This window comes from Chrysemys picta, chromosome 4 (genome assembly GCF_011386835.1).
Source record: "Chrysemys picta bellii isolate R12L10 chromosome 4, ASM1138683v2, whole genome shotgun sequence".
Taxonomy (NCBI): domain Eukaryota; kingdom Metazoa; phylum Chordata; order Testudines; family Emydidae; genus Chrysemys; species Chrysemys picta.
This window is the reverse complement of record NC_088794.1, coordinates 9,199,609-9,208,619: the sequence shown is the minus strand read 5'-3', so window position 1 is coordinate 9,208,619 and position 9,011 is coordinate 9,199,609. Positions and strand designations below refer to the sequence as shown.

At 52.3% G+C, this 9,011-nt stretch overlaps 1 pseudogene; it reads right to left on the bottom strand.

Moving 5' to 3' along the window:
* LOC101954074 (zinc finger protein 420-like) overlaps positions 1–6,597 on the bottom strand; it is a 32,349-nt pseudogene extending 25,752 nt beyond the window's left edge.
* Positions 6,598–9,011: the final 2,414 nt, after the last annotated feature.

Sequence of the window (9,011 nt, the reverse complement as noted above, 5' to 3'; positions counted from 1 at the left end):
GGATGTGTTATTCCTTGACTTTAACAAAGCTTTTGATACGGTCTCCTACAGTATTCTTGCCAGCAAGCTAAAGAAGTATGGGCTGGATGAATGGACTGTAAGGTAGATAGAAAGCTGGCTAGATTGTCGGGCTCAACGGGTAGTGATCAATGGCTCCATGTCTAGTTGGCAGCCGGTATCAAGCGGAGTGCCCCAAGGTAAGGGGGTCATAAGAAAGAGACGACGAGGCTCAGTGGAATAACAGTGCAGATGAGGAGGCTAAGGAAGGAGCTAACGAGGGGACGTTGTGGCAACCGCAATTCCAGTTAGCTCCAATAGCAGTAGTAGAAGGGGATAAGACAGACCAAATAGGTCTAATATCCCTACAGAAAAAAAGTTCCAGCAATAAAAAGGCTTGTAGCTAAAGGGGAATATCAAGGGTGGAAAATTTGGCTGCATAATACAGGATTAATTTTAGCTACCAAAATGGGGAAAATGTTGACAGCATGGGTTGTCTCAACTGAAATAAGATCTGAAATGGTAACCCTAGTCCATAATAATGGACATCTAGACATGGAGAACACTCTCAGCAGGCTGCAAGCAGCAGCTGGTGGCCAACTATGAGAACCGCTATAGAGCAGTATGTAAATAATTGCTTGCCTTGGGCTGCCAATAATGCAGATATTGGACTGGTAGAAGGACCCCCCTGAGTCATCAAAGGATAGAGGGTCCCTGGGCCAGAATACAAATTGATTGTATCGGTCCATTACCTAAAACTGCAAAAGGAAACCGATATTATCTACAAAAAGAACAGGAGTACTTGTGGCACCTTAGAGACTAACAAATTTGTTAGTCTCTAAGGTGCCACAAGTACTCTTGTTCTTTTTGCGGATACAGACTAACATGGCTGCTACTCTGAAACCTGTCAATATTATCTAGTAATAATTCAGTGTGAGACCAAAGGAAAAGTGACAGAAGGAAAGAGTGAAGTGAAAAATGGTGTCTCTCTCCTGTCCCTCGCCCCTGGGGGTGTCACAGCCAGATGGAGCTTTGGGACGGGCACTGAAGATGAATCCTGCATCCAAATAGCACTGCCGAGGGGCCATAGGAATCAGAGAATTCCCAGAACTGGGAAAGGGCAAGAGGACACTGCCCTTGTAGCATGATACCCACTATAGAGCCCCCCCACCTGCTCCTTGCAGCACAGTGTCCCCTACTGAGTGCCCATCCCACTCTCTGCAGCGCCCCCTAGCACCACAGTGGGTTACTGGGCTGAGCACCACTCATTGCCCTCCAGGCAGTGTGGGCCCCTGAAAGTAGGCCAGGCTCAAGGCTCAGGCAACCATGCTGGGGTGGCTGCATCTGCCTTCTTCCCTGGTTCCTGCCACTGCATGTGCTCCTGGACTCTGCCCACGGGCCAAGCTAGGGTCAGCATGGCATGTGGGGTCCCATAGCAACAGTCACACCCACAGCAGGGGGCCCACTGGAGCAACAGGGGTGCCCTTCCCAAGCTCCACCTACAACACAAGCTTGTATCTGAAGACAAACAATAAGCCCCACCTTTTCAGCCATTGAAGATGTGGGTTATTGTTCATAGATGGGAATTCATTGGACTTGAACCTAACTTTGTGTGTTTGTACCACTGTGTTTTAGTTAATAAAACATGCGATTTGGGATTTCATGTCAATATTCCTTGACCCTGGGCACTTTACAGAGTTGAGAAGTTGATGACGATGACTCAAACCATGCCAATGCTATGGAAAAACTGGTATTTTGTTTTGAGTTTTTCCTTCAATTTATTTGAAAGTTCCAGGAAAAAAACAACCCTCACAAAACAAATTTTAAAAGTACAAATATTAGGAATACAACATTTCCATGACAGCCAGTCATCTCAGTACAGTCTCCATGGCTCAGAGCATGGTAGAGGTTAACCAATGTGTTATCCACAACACACATAAGGGACATGTGACTCTAACTTACAGCCTCCTTCACATCCCAGTGAGTGTTCAAATCTCCAAGCAGCCTGGCACAATCTCCCCAGTGGAGCTATGGCCAACTTACTCCAGCTAGGGATCTGGCCCCATTGACTCTGTTGGAACTATACCTGATTTATGCCAGATGGGAATCTGGTTTAGCAGACTATACCCCTTGTGTTGTTACATCTGCAAGCTGAGATCTCCGAGACATAGACTGTTACTAGTGACCCAAACTCAATGACTGAATAGTTCAAATGTTTTGATTCCAGCCTTTCAACCTTCCATTGGATGAAAAGTTTTTGCTCTCCCAATGCAATTCTGCCTGGGGAAGCTCCCAGCCAGCTGATCTCTTTCTGCTTTTGTCTGTGAGATTAAAGACCCCTCAGAAATCGAGAGAGATGAATCTAGTTGAGGAGTGAATTCTAAGTGGATTGTGGGAAAATACAGCACAAGAACATCTGTTTGACATTCCCGGTGCATGTCTGACTGGGTGCAACCACAGGTTGTGTTGGCTGGGCAATGTATAACCTCTATTGAAAAGAGCCAGTTGGAACTTTTCTGATGGCATATATCTCCTTCAGAAACTGCCATTTCATTGCGTGGAAATGCATCAATTTCATTTAGGAAAAAAACTGGAACAAAATACTTTGACCTTTAGCGGAACATTTTGATTTCCCATTTCCAAATGACGTTGCCTTTCAATTTTTTAAATTGCGTCTTACATATATTTTTAAATGGTATATTATGTTATATAATAAAAAATGAAAAATTCTAACCCAGAACAAATTGTTTTGGTCAACACTAGATGTTCCCTCCCACGGATTTTGTTTTAGGGGAAGTTTTGAATTTGTTTCTTTTCATTCTGTTTTGGAATGGATGTTTCTCCCCTCCCCCCCCCCCCAAAAAAATCACAGGATTTCCCATGAAATGGAAAACCATCCAGATCCATCGATGAGTCCACCGTGTCGCTGTTTTAGCCCAAGCAGGAGAGGCAGGTGCGTGTCCAATTGTGTGTACTCCTCTGCTGCCCTCTGTTGGCTGGGCAATGTATTGTGGTTTGTAATTCCCATCATGTCTCTGAGTTATCACAAACATTGGAGGCGTGTGATGTTAGACCCATAGTCCCCACGGCGAGCACCATTATGTGGGTGTGGTGGAGGGCTGCGAGGCTGTGTGGGTCCTTTGGTGCTGCAGATAGCCTGAGCTCTGCCGGAAGCTCTTGCCGCATTGGTGGCAGCGGTAAGGTTTTTCACCGGTGTGGATGCGCTGGTGGGTGAGCAGGTTGGAGTTCTGGCTAAAGGCCTTGCCACACTGCGGGCACTTGTACGGGCGCTCACCGGTGTGGGTGGTCTGGTGCTGGATGTAGGTGGAGCTCTGGCTGAAGCCCTTGCCGCATTGGTGGCAGTGGTAGGGTCGCTCCCCAGTGTGAGTGCGCTGGTGGGTAACCAGATGGGCGCTGCGCCCAAAGGCGCGCCCGCAGTCCGGGCACTTGTAAGGCCGCTCACCAGTGTGTGAGGCCTGGTGAGTGATGAGGTTGGAGCTCTGACTGAAGGCCTTGCCGCATTGGTGGCAATGGTAGGATCTCTCACCTGTGTGGGCCCGGCGGTGCTGGGCCAGGGCAGAGCTCTGCCCAAAGCACTTCCCGCACTCACCGCACTGGTATGGTTTCTCACCGGTGTGGATGCGGAGGTGCTGGGCCAGTGTGGAGCCCTGTGTGAAGCTGCGCCCACACTCGGGGCACTGGTATGGTTTCTCCGCCAAGTGCACACCTTGGTGCTTGAGCAGGGACGAGCGCTCCACGAAGACCCGTCCGCACTGGGGGCACTCGTGGCGCTTGACCCCTGCGTGCACCCGCTGGTGGGTCAGCAGGTTGGCATTCTGGCTGAAACCGCGGCCGCACTGTGGGCAGCGGTAGGGCTTCTCACCTGTGTGGGTGCGCCGGTGCGTGGTCAGGTTGGAGCTCTGGGCGAAGCGCTTGCCGCAGTCAGCGCACTGGTAGGGGCGTTCCCCCCGGTGAATGCGCTGGTGCTGGCACAGGGCTGAGCTCCAGCTGAAGCGCTTGCCGCAGTCAGGGCACTGGTAGGGACGGTCCCCGGTGTGTGTGATCTGGTGCTGCAGCAGGTGGGAGCTCTGCCCAAAGGTCTTGTCGCACTCGCTGCACCGGAATGGCTTCTCGGCTGGCTGGGGGGCAGAGGTGAGATCTCCAAGCACCCCATCCAGTGGAGGGGCAGAAGTGGGATCCCCAAACACCTCTTCTTTGTTGCACCGGAAGGGCTTCTTGTCCTGCCGGGGGTTAGCAGTGGGATCCCTGAGTACCTCGTCCCCACAGCCAGTGGAGTCTGCCAGGTTCTCCCAGAGGGGGAATGGGCACAGGGAGCTGTGGGCAGAATGGAACGTCCCTACAGTGTTGGCATCTTCCTTGCTCAGTGTCCTGTCAACAGCTGGAATGAAGAGACAATCCAGATCAGAGTCAATTCCTGAGTCAGTCTGTTGTTAGAACATCTACGGCAGGGGCACCTATGAATGGGGATGGTGCAGGGCTTAGGGCACTGGACCGGGAGTCAGGAGATCTGGGTTCAATTTCCTGCTCTGAAACGGACTTCCTGAGTGATGCTGGGTGAACCTCTCTGGGCCTCAGTTCCCCACCTTTAGTCTGATCCTTCCCGGCCTCACAGGCTGTGTGCGGCTAAACTCATAAATGATTGTGAGGTGCTCAGACCCGGCACTGGTGAGGCCAGATAAATAACACGGATAGATACATGTGCCAAATAAGAGCAGGACTCCGCTTGGCCGGGCCCTGCAAGACAGAGTGATGGAGAGTGGGACCCTGTCATGCTGGGTGGTGCACAGGCCCCCCCTGAAGTGAGATTGGGATGCTGGGCACTGCATGGACACAGAGTGATTCAGATCGGTGGGGTGGGTGAGGCATCGGGACCAAGATCAGCGTGCCAATAGCTGCACAGACACACAGTGACTGAGATCAGGGCCCAGTCGCGCCGGGCGCTGCACAGACACACAGCGACTGAGATCAGGGCCCCGTCGCGCCGGGCGCTGCACAGACACACAGCGACTGAGATCAGGGCCCCGTCGCGCCGGGCGCTGCACAGACACACAGCGACTGAGATCAGGGCCCCGTCGCGCCGGGCGCTGCACAGACACACAGCGACTGAGATCAGGGCCCCGTCGCGCCGGGCGCTGCACAGACACACAGCGACTGAGATCAGGGCCCCGTCGCGCCGGGCGCTGCACAGACACACAGCGACTGAGATCAGGGCCCCGTCGCGCCGGGCGCTGCACAGACACACAGCGACTGAGATCAGGGCCCCGTCGCGCCGGGCGCTGCACAGACACACAGCGACTGAGATCAGGGCCCCGTCGCGCCGGGCGCTGCACAGACACACAGCGACTGAGATCAGGGCCCCGTCGCGCCGGGCGCTGCACAGACACACAGCGACTGAGATCAGGGCCCCGTCGCGCCGGGCGCTGCACAGACACACAGCGATTGAGATCAGGGCCCCGTCGCGCCGGGCGCTGCACAGACACACAGCGACTGAGATTAGGGCCCCGTCGCGCCGGGCGCTGCACAGACACACAGCGACTGAGATCAGGGCCCCGTCGCGCCGGGCGCTGCACAGACACACAGCGACTGAGATCAGGGCCCCGTCGTGCCGGGCGCTGCACAGTTATGCAGTAAGGGCAGGGGATGGAGAAGTGATTTGTTACCCGTTTCAAGGGGCTCCTCTTTTATGTCACAAAGAAGCTCACGTTGGTGTCCTGTTTCCTCGAGAGGCTGGGGCTTCTCTTTGGTGATACAGAGCAGCTCAGAGTGGGGTCTTGCTAGTTCTCCCTTTCCCTCCTCCTCCTGGGATACACACTCAGGATGGAGCTGTGGCTGGTCCAGCTGGGAACCAGGAGATTCCCATAATGCCCCAGGGGATGCCATCTTCTCCGAGGTCACTCATTCAACCTTCACTCGCATGCACCGCGTCCTGGGGAAGAGCGGAACGGGTCACCATGGGGCCAGGGCCTGGGACCCACTGGGGAGAGTGGGCTGTGAGAGGGGAGACTGCAGGGAATGGGGAGGGGAGCACAGACCAGCAGGGGGCGCTGTGGGGGTGTGGGGGAGAGAGGGGCCAGTAGCCAGGCTGGGTCTGTCGGCGCTTCCCCCAGGCACAGCTCTGCCAATGCTCCCCCACCCCCATTGCCCCAGCCCTGTTCCCAGCTCATACCGCCCCGGAGCTGGCTGGGGAGCGGGGGTCTCTCCAGTCCGATCCCCTCCTCCCTGCAGCGGCTTCCCCCGGGCAGCGATTTCCTGCCTCCGCGGCTGTTTCTCTCCCTCCCTCCCCGGTGCCCCTCGCTGCAGCCCGGCACCCCCCACTCACCGCCCGGCGGGGGCGATCCCCGCAGACCCCGCTGCTCACACCCGGGCCAGACCGGGCTGGGGACCCAGGTGCTGGCCGGGCGCTGTCAGGAAGGTCCCTCCGTTATCCTGTCCCCGTCCCAGCTGTCTGCTCTGTGAAGTGGCAGACTCAGGATTCACTGGGCTTAACCCTTCCCACCCCAGCCATGATGCTGCATGAGCCACTAAATACCTTGTGAGAAATGGGGCAGGTCCCCCACTGGGGTAAATTGGCCCCAATTCCACTGGAGTCAATGGGGGCTAGGGTGACCAGACAACAAGTGTGAAAAATCGGGAGAGGGGGTGGGGGTTATAGGAGCCTATATAAGAAAAATCCCCAAATAGCAGGACTGTCCCTATAAAATCTGGACATCTGGTCACCCTATTTACCCCAGTGAAGGATCTGACCCTGGGCCATCTTTGACATCTCTGTGTTAGGCAAAAGCTCCCCAGAATTATCTTGCCACCCTTCCGGCCTTTTCTCTATCCTAGCTTTTCAGCCTATTGTCTATATTTCCGCTATTCTTCTGGCCAAATCTCATGGCAGCCTCGACACATGGACTGGAAGTTTCTCCCTCAACACCTGAGAGACTAGACTCCCTCTTAAACTCCTGGTTTATTCTGTGGGCAACCTCTGCCCCCCCCCCCCCCCCACAGTCATTTATAACAGCTTGGATTTAGAGTCATGGAGTTCAAGGCCAGAAGGGCGCATTGTGCCCATCTGCGTCAGGCTCCTGCCTAACCCAGGCCAGGAATCTCCCCCAGGGTTCCTGCCTCTGGCCCAGTAACTCCTGGCTGAGGTAGAGCGGAGCTTTGAGAGAGAGACGCCCCATCTCCACCGACAGACTCCCAGTGATGGACAACCCACCTCCTCCCTAGAGGAGCTCTCCCAATGGTTCCTTCTCCTCCCAGCTAAACACTGTCCCCTAATTCCCCGCCTCCATTTGTCTCCCTTCTGCTCCCAGCCAGTGCATTGTGCTCTGCCTAGATTGGAGGATAAAGAACCCTCTGCTCTCAGCAATCCCCTCCCCATGTCAGTCACGTCACCTCTTAACCTTCTCTTGAATAAACTAAACCCATTGAACTCCTTTGGTGGCTCGCTATTGGCAGGCTTGGCAGAATTTTATTTTTTTAAATAATGTTGATGGATCACATCGGTTTGGTTTGCAGCAATTTTTTCAATATTTATTCATTCAATTTTTCACAGTTGTGGGAAATTAGAGGGGGTCCAACAAGGTGGGGGGGGGAGATGTCAGACAATAATTATATTTAATGACGGTAGACTTCGAGATTAAAAAAGTTAAAGCTTTATATTTACTAAAACACTAACAGGCAATGTCACATGTCAAAATAGACAAGGGATGGAGCCTTAAATCAAACTCTAGTTCTCAAGCAGCATGTTTCTTGCCTTACCTAGCTGCACATTTTTATTATTACAATGGAAATTGTTTTTCATCTGTGGGTGTGGGCGGATGGTGAAACTGATATTTATCGACAGTTACCAATAAAAATATAATCTTAACTATAGAGCTGGTTTTGCAGACCTCAGTTAGCTCCTGCAGCTCTTCTCTGAACCCTTCTCCAATGGTAGGAGAGCTTTGCTTTGCCAGCAAAGACCCAAACGCTGCTCTCACTTTGCTGGGATTTTCGCCAATAAACTCTTGTGAGAACAGTGTTGTGACACCAATAGACAGGATGCCAGCTCATGCCCATGGCCTCCCTGAATACTGACAACTGCATAGCTGGAAACCAGACTGGTTCACCTGTGTGTTAGCATTGTTAAAATATATATTAGCATCATAGAAATATGTTCTGTGTTTGGATTTTTTAAAATGCTTGTGAGTTGCTGCAGGCATTGATCTCAATGATAATATCTGTAGCCTCTGTTACAAGGTGACAGTTAAGTGTTTGCTCTGTAACTAGTAAAGTGTTTGCTATGAAACTGGAAACCCTCACAGTCAGGAGACAAGCATTACCACGTGTGCAATACTCGTTTACCACGAGAGGTGTCACCTCCTGCCCAACAGAAGAAAGCCCATAGACACCAGACAAACCATTGTGGAGTGGAACATCAAGTGGACAGGATACTGGACTAGATGGACCTTTGGTCTGACCCAGTACAGCCGTTCTTATGTTCTTATGTACTTTTTGGAACCTAAGACGGTAACTCGTCTGTGTGTGTAAGTTTCCTGCTTTAACTTTGTGAATAACTCTCTTGTTTCCTTTTTTAAGTTAATAAAACTTTAGTTAATTACAGGATTGGCCACAAGTGGTGTCTTTGGGGGAAGATATAAGGTGCAATTGACCTGAGGTAAGTGACTGGTCCTTTGGGACTGCGAGTAACCTGAACATTGTGTCAAGTATCAGAGAGTAGCCATGTTAGTCTGTGTCCACAATTTACCCACGAAAGCTTATGCCCAAATACATCTGTTAGTCTTTAAGGTGCCACCGGACTCCTCGTTTTTTTCTGACTATTGTTGTAATTTTTGGTGTCAGGGATCATCTCTCACAAAAGCAGGTTTGCCCGGGGGGCAAGCTAGACCGAGTGCCCATGGCAACTGCCAGTGACTCCAGTTAAAGTAGTTATTATAGCGCTGGAGGAGTTCACATTTGATACTAGGTTGGTGAAATCTATGTAATAGAACACACAACCGGGT